The sequence below is a fragment of the Tursiops truncatus genome, chromosome 17 (assembly GCF_011762595.2).
Source record: "Tursiops truncatus isolate mTurTru1 chromosome 17, mTurTru1.mat.Y, whole genome shotgun sequence".
In the NCBI taxonomy this organism is placed as follows: Eukaryota; Metazoa; Chordata; class Mammalia; order Artiodactyla; family Delphinidae; genus Tursiops; species Tursiops truncatus.
Window position 1 is genome coordinate 37,206,400 of NC_047050.1, and position 10,932 is coordinate 37,217,331.

Below are 10,932 nucleotides of genomic sequence, written 5' to 3' on the forward strand. Positions count from 1 at the left end.
TCCTGGATGGGATGTGACCATGAAAGGGTCCAGATTATACAGTCTCACTAAAAGCAGTACAAAGGTAAAAGGAGGTTTTCGTGAGGAAGCAATATTTTGGCTTGTGTTTTAGACAGATAACCAGCAGCAACATGGAGATGGGAAGATGGGTTAAGAGGCTGTGCCTATAATCCAAGCCTACTGACGATGACCTAAGCTAAATCCTTAGCCATAAAGAAACAAAGAGGAAGATGAGTCCTGCTGACTTTAGAGAGGCAGACTCAACAAAGCTCTGCAGCTGTTTGGGTACAGGTGAGGTTTCCAACCTAGGACGCTGGGGGATGGTGAAGTTGTGGGAGGGTTCAGAACACAGGAAGACAGGCAGGTCAGAATGGAAGCAGAAGATCGTGGGACAGGCTTGGGACACAGTGCATTGGAGTTCCACGTAGTCAAAGCTGTGCCGTAGGTAGCGGGACGTATCCTCTTTCCTGTGTGTTAACACCTTTTGGGCACAGTGCTGTTCAACGAAGTCTCGTTAAGCACTGCTGTGTTCCACGCCCAAAGCAATGCTATACATCCATTATTTCATTTCATCCTCTATTGCCTCATCCAGTAGGTTTGTCAGCTCCATGTTGACATATGAGGAAACTGTGGCTCAGAAAGCTTAATTTTCCCAAGGCCAGAGAGCTCTTTGAGCCATGCTCTCCCTGCTACTCATCTCCATAGCAACACCCTAGACACCCCACGCTGGGCTCTCCCATTCTGCTCTCATGCTTTGAGTCCTTGGGGAAGGAAGGTGGTCCTCAATTCCTGATGGGTTAGGAATTTGAGAATACCTATGCTTGAAGAACTCAGAAGAAGAGTCCTTCTAAGCCTATCTCACAACCTCGTACCATGGAGAAGCAACAGAGCATAGTGGTGATGGGCACAGGCTCTGAATCCATCCTGCTGGGTTTGGATACCTGCTCTGCCAATTACTATCAATAGTTGTGTGACCTCTGGTAGGTCTTTAACCTCTCTGTGCCTTGCTTTACCCACTTGTAACTAAAATATTAGTACAAAACCAATATTGTTATTGTGAACATTGAGTTAGTATAGAAATAGAAAGTACTTAGAATAACATCTGGCACACGATATGTACTACTTACATGGAGCTAGCTGACAGTCCTGTTGGAATATCTCTAGTGACATCACTTTTACTGCCAGTCTCCTTGAAATGCTGTGTCCTAATGGAAGCAGTCAGGCAACCTGGGCCCTGGTAATAACTAAGATATATCACTATAATTATGTTGTTACTGCTTCTTTTTAACTTTTTTATTTACCTAATTAAGTCCACACATTGATTCTGCAAAATCTTATTATTAATCTGGTGCAAAGTACCAGATTAGAGGTTGGAAGACCTGAGAAGTGAATCAGAAAAATACCTGTCCAGAAGTAGCTTACTGTATTAAGTAAACTCTGTCAAACACAGTGATCAATTTGTCCAAACAAAAAGCCAACTCAGTAAAACCTGTATTTTTGGTCTAAGTTTCTTTTTCCTCAGTCAGAACAAAGACATGGTTCAGAGATGGTAGTTACTGATTGGACATCAACGTGGCATCCCTATACTCTCAAGGAAGCTCAAGTAATCTCCCTCAGGTTCCATGGGGAAATGTGAGCCACAGATGTAAAGTGGCTTAACCAAAGCCACCAGGCTAATTTCCTTCATAGGTGGAAACAAAATCAATCGCTCCAACTCCAAATACAGTGAGCTTACCACTAGACATGCTGACTTGACATTCTGCTCCCCACTCCACTAGGTCACTGCTCAACATGCTTTTTTGATCATGTAACCCTATCAGTAAAAAACAATTGAGCAGACAACACTATATATGCATTATAAATATTCTGCTATACCAATACATTAATTACATTATAAAAACTACAAAACTGTAAATTTAAGAGTTGAGTTTTTTTTTCTTTACCTAAGTGGATCATCTTGTGCATACCTGGAGTGGATGGTCCTCTCCCTTTTAGAAACCACAGTGCTGGGTGCTGTCCCAGGAAGCCAGTGGAAATAGTAGAGAACAGCTTTTGTGACTGTATCTGTCTTCTACTGTCACTGTAATAGACACCACAAATTCAGCAGCTTAAAACTACACAGTTATTTTCTCCTGGCTCCATGAGTCAGGAGTCCGGGCACAGCATGGCTCAGTTTGTTCTCTCTAAGTGTCTCACAAGGCTGAAAATCAAGGTGTCTGCAGGGCTGTGCTCCTCTCTGGAGGTACTAGGGGAGAAGTCAGGTCCCTGAGGTTGTAGGACTAAGGTCCCTGTTTCCTTGCCAGCTGTTGGCCAGGGGTTGGTCTCGGCTTCTAGAGACTGCTCATCTTCCCAGGCTTGGGACCCTTCATCTTCAAAGCCAGCAAATGGTGGGTTGAATCTTTCCCAGACTTCGAATCTCTCTGATTTCCCTTCTGCCTCATCTCTCTGACAGTCAAATCACTTCTCTAAGACTCAATTTCTTCGGCAGAAAAATAGGAAAAACACCATCTACCTCAGATGACTGGTTTGAGGATTTGATGGGATAATAGATATGAAATTATTTTGAATACTGTGAAGCAACAGATGTGAGGAGAGGTGGGATTTGGGGGGAATTAAAAGGGAAAAGAAAGGACAGGGAAGCTTTTCTCTGCATTTAAGATGATCAGTATGACTCTGATGATAGAAGAATAGAGTCCGAAGAACACTAAAATTAAGGGAGATATTATTTGTAAAAGCATTTTGTAAATGCTATAGTGGTATAGAAAAGTTGGAAATTTTTATAAAATATACACCAAATGAAACACAAATGAACATTAGGGCTTATTGAGATTTACCCTGTATCCCCAAAACGATCATAATTTAAAATCAAAATGAGGAAAAACTGAACATGAGCCAGCATAATACCACAGAGCTACAGATAAGCAAACACCATTTGGTAAGAACAAGTATGCCCTGGGCTCCACAGATATTGTCATGGAGTCAGTTACTTAACTTCACGCCCCAAATGTAAAATGGGAATAATAATAATAATAGCACCTACCGTAGGGTTGTGAGAATTAAAGAACGCATGTAGGATACTTAGCATGGTGCTAGGCTATAAATATTATCTATTATTTCATCATTGAACTCCAAAGAATGAGACTATGATCAATGAATCATAAAGCCAAAAATGTGGCAACCAAAAATCTGTTGCTAGCTCACAGCCCTTTTAAGACAGTAAAAAGACTCACATATCCCTCAAAAAATAATATGCAAAAAGAATAAAAATATCTTTCAAGTCACTATAGATAACAGGTATTTTACCCATTATGTACTCTAACCTGATGTTGTGTTTTTGTAGCTTTCAGGACATGGAGCAATCATTCAGCTAAAAGCAAAGGGTTTTATGAATTTGCAGTTCTGGAAGATGCTTCCGGCAGGTGTACCTTCATCCTGAGAAGATTTAGTTAGGGCTTGGTTGCCTAGATTGTTGACACCTGGTGGTTTTCATAGCACATGCTCAACTAAGAGTAATGGCAAAGGAGAGGACCGGGTGTAGACAGATGTATCACACTCTGGGCATGAGTAAACTCTGCATTATCCAGCTGCACGTCACACATTCAAGCATTACACACACCACAGCAACTGTGCCCCAGTCTTGGCAGAATTTCAAGATACTCTGAACTTGAATGCCCCCAAGAGACCTGTTGAGGAACAAAAAGAAAGTAAAAGTAGAGATTTAAAATATCAAATGCCTTACTGCCTGATGTGTTACTGTTTAACAGATGTAATTTAAAACGAAAATCAAAGGACTTTTCCTTTCAATGTGACAGGCCCAAGGGAAATTCTTAAAATAGAAAATATGAAGCAAATCCAAGTTAAGATTCTATGAGAAATGAAAGAAAGAAAGAAAACACTGAAAGAAAAGTCAGTGAAAGAAGAAAAACTATAAAAGGACAACAATGAGACTTTAGAATGGCTGGAAATTTGGAGGAGACTATTTCAAAAAATGTATTTCTTCATACAACAAATATTAACTAAGCACCTACTATATATCAAGCACTATGCTAGGAGGCCTCAGAGAGCTAACCTATGGGGGGGAACAGGTAAACAGAGAGGGACATTTCATGACAGGTGTAAGTAAAAACAGAATGACAGGGAAAGGCCAGAGGAGGGGCACCTAGCTCTGTGGCATCAGGTAAGAAGGAAGAAGATAAACACAAGAAGACAAACGACCGTCAATAGAAAAGGGAGATAGAGCTGCCCCGACCGAGGGAAAGTCCTTCCTCTCTGGACCTCAGTTCTCCCAGACATAAATGAAGGTTCCTGGGCTGTGTAATCAGCTCAGGAATCCTATGAATACTGTAAGCAGAAGATCATTTTAATTCCTCTCATTCTTCATACTCCACCTTCAATATGTTGGAAATGCTATCAGTGCTACATCCAAAATATATCTCCAGAATCTGACCTCCTCTCTCTCTCCATCCATCATTATCCCTGTGGCCTGAGTCAACATCACCTCTCATCTGGATTGATGCCATGTCCTCCTACCCAGTCTGCTTCTATACTCCATTCTCAAGAGCAGCCAGAGGGAGCCCATTCTCCTGGAGCAGGGCAGTCCTCTGTCCAGAATACTGCAGTGCCTTCCCACTGCCCTCAGGCTCATGGACACAGTATGGTCTCTGCCCCACCCCACCTCCACTCCTGTTACGCCCCCTTGCACACTCCTCTCCAGCTGCACTGGCCTATTTGCCATTCTTCCAACACTCTTCACAGGAACCCCTCTCTTTGTTCTAACAGTTCTTGCTCTTGCCTCAGGTTCGCTCTGCTGATGTTCTCATCTCCCTCAAAGCTTTTCTCAAATTTTGTAACTGAGCAGGACCCTATGGGGCCTTCCTGGGACAGACCCCTCCCCCATATCCTCTGCTTTAACTCCTCTCTTAAGTAGCCTAGAAAACAGTATCTGACGCACACGTTTCCTGAGTGGTTTTACAGATTCGAAAATCCCCACCAAATGGAAGATGTTAACCACTTGATGACCATGAACATGTAGCCCCCAGGCTCCCCAGCCTGGAGCCTAAAGACTGATAATGTTAACCCCTGTTACTTCACCATCAGCCAGTCAGAGGGTTGTGCATGAGCTGATCACATACCCTGGGATGCCCCTCCCCACCTTGCCTTTAAAAATTCTTTGCTGAAACCCATGGGGACTTCGGGTGTTTTGAGCACTAGCTACCCTGGACTCCTTGCTTGGCAGCTGCAATAAATGCTGCACTTTCCTTCACCACAACCTGGCGTCAGTAGATTGTCTTTACTGCATGTGGGGGAGCAGACCCAAGTTTGGTTCAGTTACAATTTCACATTCTCTGCGAGGCCTACTCTGACCATCTAGGAAACCCTACAACCTATGCCTACACTCCTGTTCGTCCTCGTCATCTGATAATTTACTTATTTGTTGTGTGTATTGCTTACTGTGGAGAAGACTGGGCCCTCACAGAACCAGTGCACCAGAGAGCATGGCAGAATGAAAGAATACAGCACAGGATGTCTGAAACAGGATTTTAGTTTTGATTTTGCCACTACTGTGTGACCTGGGCTTCAATTTTCTTGTTTATAAAAGGAGAGGTTAGGTTAGATCAGGAAGAGGCAAACCTCTGCCCTCGGGCCAGATCCAGCCCACTTCCCTGTTTTTATAAACAAAGTTTTATTAGAACACAACCACGCCCGTTCATTTACATATTGTCTAGGGCTGCTTAATGCCACAGCTGCAGAGCTGAGCAGTGATGACGGAGACAGTACAGTCTGCAGAGCCTAAAACACTTACACACCCGAACCTTTACAGAAAAAGTCTGCCAACCCCTGGGCTAAACCACCAGCATGTAAGAGCCAGAAAAGCAGACTTTGTTTTGTTCACCACCTTCCCCCCAGCAGTTAGACCTGTGCCTGGCTTATGGCAGGTATTCAATACATATTTGAAGAACTCAGAGGTTTTCAGGCTACTTCACTGAGCCTTGAGCAGGTTAAATAATAATAGCAGTAGCTGATAGTACCACATGCAAGGAACAGCCTAAGCACTTAACTTATATCAACAACCCCATGAGAAAAGTTTTATTCATATCACCCCCATTTTATAGATGGATAAACTGAGGCAAAAGAGGATTAAGTAACTTGCCCTTCTAAGTAAGTGGGACAAGTTGGGACCTGAACCCAAGCAGTCTAATGCCACAGTTCATACTTGTAACCACTGCACACACTGCCTCTCACCTGGCCAAAGGGACAAGGACAACTGCTTGTTTATCTGTTTTGTCTGTTGGCTTCTACACTTGCTTTTCCTTAAAGAAAGGATCTCTAAATTTTTTAAAGTTTGAAAATCACTGAACTGAATCTAAGTCACTTTAACACTCTAAAATCTAATTTTAGCAGAGCTACTCTAAAGAAAAAAGTTAATAAAATTACAACCTGTGCCCCGACCTTCCCTCTTCACACACGGGGCCCAAAAAACATTGTTACATGAGTCCACGGCAGGACACCACACGCCCTGAACTGCAGAAGATGGAGAAGACTCACTGCTTCTCAAAGAAAGAATAACTAAAAAAACAATTGTAACTTTTATATCCATTGCACTCTCCAAAAAACATAGGAAAGAACAGATTCAAAGGGAATTAGAATCTAATTCAACTTTTAATTGATTCACTTATTGCAGAAGCTTAGAGGATGAGCTGGAAAGGTGCACAACACATGAAGAATTCCAAAGACTGAATCTGCAGCTGGTAAAAGCATGGAGTGGCATGAAATTTCACTCCAAATTCCAAGGCTCCTGCTCTTGGCCCTAAGCTGCTCTTATTTTTCAGCATGTGAGCACATGTTTTCCAACACAGAGACATCAATAAGTCAGGCCAAGGATAATCTCTAGGTCATTAATTAAACCCTGTGTACAGGCATGCACACGATATCATCGTACACAGCATACGGAGCCATAAACACTACGTGGAACCAGCAACTACAAATCATGAGCATATAATTCCCTTGAGCTTCATAAACCATAAAAATGAAGCTCAAGTGGTTTGTGCAGTCATTTGAATCCCAGAAGGAAATGCAGCACCGTGATTCAAAAGTTGCTTATTGTTTACTTTTATATAATGGATGGATCCTACTTCTCAATTCACGCGTGCCCTCCTCCCACTGGGGCCATCCATCCTCATCCATCCATCCTGACTCTCCCTGTCAGCCATCCCCTCCCAGCCTGGCTTCCCCCAAGCTCTCCCCTCTTCACAGTAAAGGCTCCTCCATGGCAGGAGCAGAGACAGCAGCCTGGTGGGAGTCTGGGGCTTCACATCTTACCAGCAAATTTGAACAATTCACAAGAGCAGTGTAACTCTGTGAATCATCAATAACTGTTTTTCATGGGACACAGCATATGTAACGCTGCATTCCATGTATTATGACCTACTTATAGATTTGGAAAAACAATGGTTATTGAGCATTAATTTCTTTGTTATTGTTTTAAATGATTTCTTCCCATTCCCTTGTCCTCAAACTCAAGTCTCCACTCAAAACTATGATATCCTTTCCTTAAATCCTACACATTCATCCACTTATTAACCTAACAATAAGAAAACAAATATTTAGTGATCACTGATTATGTACTTAGAAATGTGCAGTAATCAGAAAGATGTTTTCTTCTCACAAGAATGTGCAATCTGGTTTTAAAGTAAAATAAAATAAAATACACTGCAGAGCATGGGAATTGGAGTCAGGTAAACCAGGGTTATATCTGAATTCTGCTGCTTCTTAACTGTGTGGTATTAGGTGTGACAATTTCTGACAGCAATAATTTTCTCATCAGAATAAGTGAAAATGGTAATATTTGCTTCTCTGAGTTGCTGTGAGAGTTCATAACATATACCTCTTACTTGCGACATGCCCTTGGGTAAGTTACATAACTAGTCAGTGCCTCCGTTTCCTCAGTCTGTAAAATGGGGACTATAAGTGTTCTTCTCCTAAGGTTATTCTGAGGATTAAATGTGTTACTACATGCAAAACATGCAGAAGAGTACTTGGTATCATAAGTGCTCAGTAAACGTTAGTGGCTCTGATTGTTTCTCTACATGAAGTGCCTATTCCATACCATTTAGTAGGTGTTCAAAGTATTATAAAATAATATCAGTAATAAATAAGAAGTTATTTCATGCCAAATTGTGTATAGACTAAAATAATTTTTTAAGCAGAGAAACACTCCCCAAAGAAGTGAACACAGGGACTCAAACACTATACATCCACGTTAAAAGCAGCATCATTCACAACAGCCAGAATGCGGAAGAAACCCAAGTGTCCACTGACAGGTGAATAGGTAAACAAAGGTGGTACATACATATAATGGAGTTTTACTCAGCATTAAAAAGGAAGGAAATTCTGATGTATGCTACAACATGGATGAAACCTGAAGACATTATGCTACATGAAAGAAGCCAGTCACAAGGGCACAAATATTGTATGATTCCACTTACATGAGGTACCTAGAGAAGTCAAATTTATGGAAACAGAAAGTAACAAGGTGGCTTCCAGGAGCTAGAGAGATGGGGTATAGAGTTTCAATTTGGGGAAGATGAAAAATTTCTGGAGATGGTGGTGATGGTTGCACAACAATGCAAACGTAGTTAATGCCACATTGTACACTAAAAAATAATTAAAACGGTAAATTTTATATTATGTAACTTTACCACACAAAAAAGTTTAGAAACAGAGGGCACTGTAAAGAGGGCCCAAGAAGTCTAGGAAGTATCCTTAGAGCAAGTGGCACAATAACTGCACCTCAAAAGATAGAAAGATCTGGGGGAATGTCATGTTTCCATGACATGACATGACTTGTCATGTCAAGTGAGGGGAACATGCAAGTGAGGGCCCGGTTGGGAAAGGAGCAAGATGGCATGAGGCAGGCCCAGCCGGAGGCGGGCTCTCTGCTGACTGGGGAGAGCGGGACCACAGTGAGGAGGCCTGGGTGCAGCCCACACCTCCTTCCTGCCAAGTTACCAGCGCCCACCCTCAAGCCATCCTGCGCTAACTTCAGAATTCATCCCACTTCTCAAATGAGTACCTTTCATCTCTCTTCACAGTTCCTCTTCCTTGGAAATCCCTTTTGTGTGATGAATTCCACTCCCTCAAAACCAGGTTCCAAGGTCACCTCCTTGGCAAAGGCTTCCCTGACTCCGGAACTTCCCCTACACTTTCTCTCCTCAACAAGAACCAATGCTCTTCGAAAGTGGGGCTTTTATCTTTTTCCTATGTCCAGGTCCTGGCACCATGCCGGATGCATTGTTGGTGCTCAATAAATTTGTGTGGAGCGGGTGAATCCTGGGGAAGCTCAATCAGTAGAGCTGAGACTCGATGCACTGGGTACTGGTTAAGACAGGGAGGTGATGATGTGAGCGGGGGTGAAGGAAGGATAAGTCCCCAAACAAGCACACGCAATGGATTGGAAGGGCTGAGAGACTGAGGCCAAGGAAGCAACCAGGAGGACCACGCCCAAGTCCAGGCAGGGAGATATGGGGGTCTGGATTAAGTAATTATGATGAGGATGGAGAGGACTATTTAGAGAACCCCCCCCCCCCAGTAACTGATTAAAAATGAAAAGTCAAGAGCATTGATAAAGTTTTTTAATGGGTTAAATTTTTTTTTTTTTTTTTTTTTTTGCGGTGTGCGGTCTCTCACTGTTGTGGCCTCTCCCGTTGCGGAGCACAGGCTCCGGATGCGCAGGCTCAGCGGCCATGGCTCACGGGCCCAACCGCTCCACGGCAGGTGGGATCTTCCCGGACCGCGGTACGAACCCGCGCCCCCTGCATCGGTAGGCGGACTCTCAACCACTGCGCCACCAGGGAAGCCTGGGTTAAATTTTTTACTGTGAATGGTTGAAATTATATGGCTTCATTGATTGAGACCTAGAGAATGGCAGGATGAAGATGTTTCATGGGCAGAGTTCTGGTTTCCTGTGAAGCTGAGCCTCTGTGTTTACAGGAAGAGAAGAATGACAAGAAGTCCTGCCCGAAGAGTCACTCATACATCACTCTCCAGGCTGCTACCTTTTCAACCTATTCCAGGCCCCTTTCTTTGTTATCCCATCTTTAAAGGCCCCTGCCTTCACAAAACAAAGAGACTAGTCTTCAAAGCTACCTCATTACCAGAACTTAAAAAATAAAAATTAAGTTCAGTTATATATAACACTCAGTAGGAGACGAGTAGAAGGAACTTAACATACCTCCTTGAAGGAAAGAGTAACCTGGTCTAAACACCAGAAGGGTATATCTTAAGGCCCCTGTGTGACTCTAAACAAGGGAGACACATCCCCTACTTACCCTCTCCCCACTGTGGTGGCCTCTGGGTCAATGCTAACTTTGGCCTCCTGCCTGCCAATCAGACTGACCAGAAAAATGCCATAGCTTAGAGGACTCACATGCTCTAATAGAAATAATCCAAGGTGCCTTCTAGTTTCCTCTTAAGGGACATTGATTATTTGCCAATATACATACTGCAGCTTTGCAACAAGAAATTTTTGCTTCAGAGAGTGGGAAGCTCCTGGTCTAAATATACATTGGTGGTGAGCACAGTTATGTCAGGGAATCATGACAGGGTAACAGACGGATGCTCTTATCTCTGCCTTCAGGAGATGACTATCTCACTATTATCACCCTCCAACACAAAGGGGGAAACTGAGTCCCCTGAAAACAGGCTTTCCCATTGAGGGTACACTGATTGACGCGGACAGCACCACTGCAGTGCTAGGAGTATCCTCAGAACACCAAAAGGCTACATATGGCCAAAAGGCTATGGAAAAATAAGCAGAATTTTTTAATAATTAAATCAGCATTATGTCAGTGCTGGACTTCCTTCGGGAAAAATTATTTCTCAGACAATCAACAAATAATTTGAGATGGGTGGACTACCTGCCGACTGATAATG